Genomic DNA, 2,242 nt, shown 5'->3' on the forward strand with positions numbered 1-2,242 from the left:
TTAAAAGTACTAAATGTGAGGTTTGCCTTTTTCAGTCTCATAGTATTATTTTTAAAATGGCTTTGTCAGGGAAAGGAAATACATGTGGTGAAAAATGAAAGTGTATCTTCTGGGCCAATTTCTAGGCAGGGCCCCAATTGTTACTTCCAACCACAGAGGCCAACAGGAGAGGACCCACAATGAGGAAGACCCAGGACTGTCCATGGAACTTGCTCTGTCACTGCACAGTGACTGGGGAACCAAGGGGCTCTGGTGGGTCTGAAAGGGAACCTGTCAGCAGCACAGCTCACCACCAAAAGGTACCACACCGAGTAAAACTGAAGCATTCTCCTCTTGCAGACCATCCCTGCTTCCCATACTTCGGTAAACTGCGTTGGATGGGAAAACTGCTTCCTGCTTACCCTAGCTGCCTGGTAGTGATGTGTCTCCAAGGACATATTGAGGATCTGCCCTGAAACAGGTCTCCCACGGCCCCAGTGGCACAGTCTCTCTTCCACCCTAGCGTCTCCAGTAGCTTCCCTGATGTAGGCTCCATCCTTCCTGCTGTGGCAGGGTGGCAGCAGACACCCTTCAGCAGGGGCAGAGGGAGATAGTGCTCCCTCACTCCCACATATCCCAGCTGAGCAGCCAGGTGGAGGAGGCACTTAGCTCCACATGGCTTTTGGCCCACCTGACCCAGTGTTCTTGTGCCTGAAAGCTCTTATGGCCATCATCCTCTGGGTTAGAGGAAATCACCCTGCCAGGAGCAACCCTGTCCATGCCAAATTCCCATCAGCAGCTCTGCAGTCCCCCAAAATATGTGAAGAGGAAGGTGTGGAGAGAGACAAAAGCTGAAAGGAAAGGCCAGAAGCTGGAAGCCATCCAGAGACTCACCCTTTTGGCAGGTGATGAGTGGGAACCATGGCAAGAACACACAGGCGAGCCCTTGCCAACCATCAGGAGACTCCTAACCCTCAAACACTGCTCCCCAGATGGGCTGCTGCTTCCCCAGCTGTGGACCAAAGGCACTGCTACTGGAGTCAGCAGCTGGAAGGAGGTTCTGTAGGAGCAGCAGGGCTCACAACTGATAATGGAACTGACAGTGATGGAAATGAAATGGGGAAAATAACTGAATTTATCTTCTTTTGCCACTGTACCTAGGAGAACTGCAGTTCTAGCTTCAGCTGTCCCTAGGGAAAGGATGCTCAAATCTTAAGCGTGTGAAGGATCATGATTTCTGGTGGGATGTAGTTTCCAGCTGCTGCCCATGCCTTTGCCCACTGGTCATCTATTGGCAGGCTGCGGGCACTGGATAGGTACATGCTGTGCCCACACCACGAGTGCAACTGGAAGCCGCTAGTTTCTTCCCAAGCTGAGGTGGATCTGACAGGCCCTGCCAGTGGGCTCCCAAAGGGACAACAGGACAGGAAGACTGAGAGATGATGTAAGGAAATTAAGCAGTGTGAGATAAGACCACCCTGGTTTTGCACCAAGACTCACCTGGCCTATCCTATACATACTTCTCTCCCCTTTCTTTCAGTTCAGAGATTAGAAACTAAGCCACCAAGGCTCACCTGCCTCAGCATCCAGGCTGCAGCCCTGCCTCTGCGAAGGAACATAAATGCTTCTATCATGGCCATTTTATTGGAAAACGTACCAAGGTCAAGAGAGCAAGTCACTGGGTTGCTGTAACTGGCTCAAAAGACACCAAAAGAAAGTCTGTGAGCATACAACTCCAGTTTCATACGTACAGTTTCACCCTCTCTTGATGCTTCCCACAATACTTAAGTATTTTTTTCATCAACACATCAAAAGAGATTACTGGTTATATAAAATAATCCCTGGGAGATATCTGTCTAGTAGTGGGATGTTTGTGACACAGAGTTAAAACAAATCTGACCTAATTTGTTCATGCCACTGCTTTTATTTCAGACAGTTTTCTGGGATTTTGCTTTTCTTTGGGATCTTTTTTTTCCCCCATGATGGTTTGAGCACTGAGCTCAGATTGCAACTAAAATGGAAAAACTTCAGTCACAGCTGAAACTGAATGACACAGTAGATTTACTGGTTTGACTCCCCTCTTCCAATAACTTCTATGGTACTCCCACTGCCATGTGGCTTTGGTATGATTTACCAGTGCAGCATTCCCACACTTCCCAGAGCTGCTTCATCAGCGCTGCCAAGCAGTAAGAGCCATTGCCTGAGCCCTCACAGAAGGCTGTGCATTCCTGACAGGCAGAGAAAAGCGGAGAGGCAGGAGCAG

The 2,242-nt window shown here is 49.1% G+C and overlaps 1 protein-coding gene across 1 annotated transcript in view; it reads right to left on the reverse strand.

Annotated features, from left to right (window-relative positions):
* The window catches only part of LOC103808377 (alpha-actinin-1), a 45,598-nt gene that overhangs the window by 42,944 nt on the left and 412 nt on the right, over positions 1–2,242 (reverse strand). The window lies entirely within an intron of this gene.

This window comes from Acanthisitta chloris, unplaced genomic scaffold (assembly GCF_000695815.1).
Source record: "Acanthisitta chloris isolate BGI_N310 unplaced genomic scaffold, ASM69581v1 scaffold14728, whole genome shotgun sequence".
NCBI lineage: Eukaryota > Metazoa > Chordata > Aves > Passeriformes > Acanthisittidae > Acanthisitta > Acanthisitta chloris.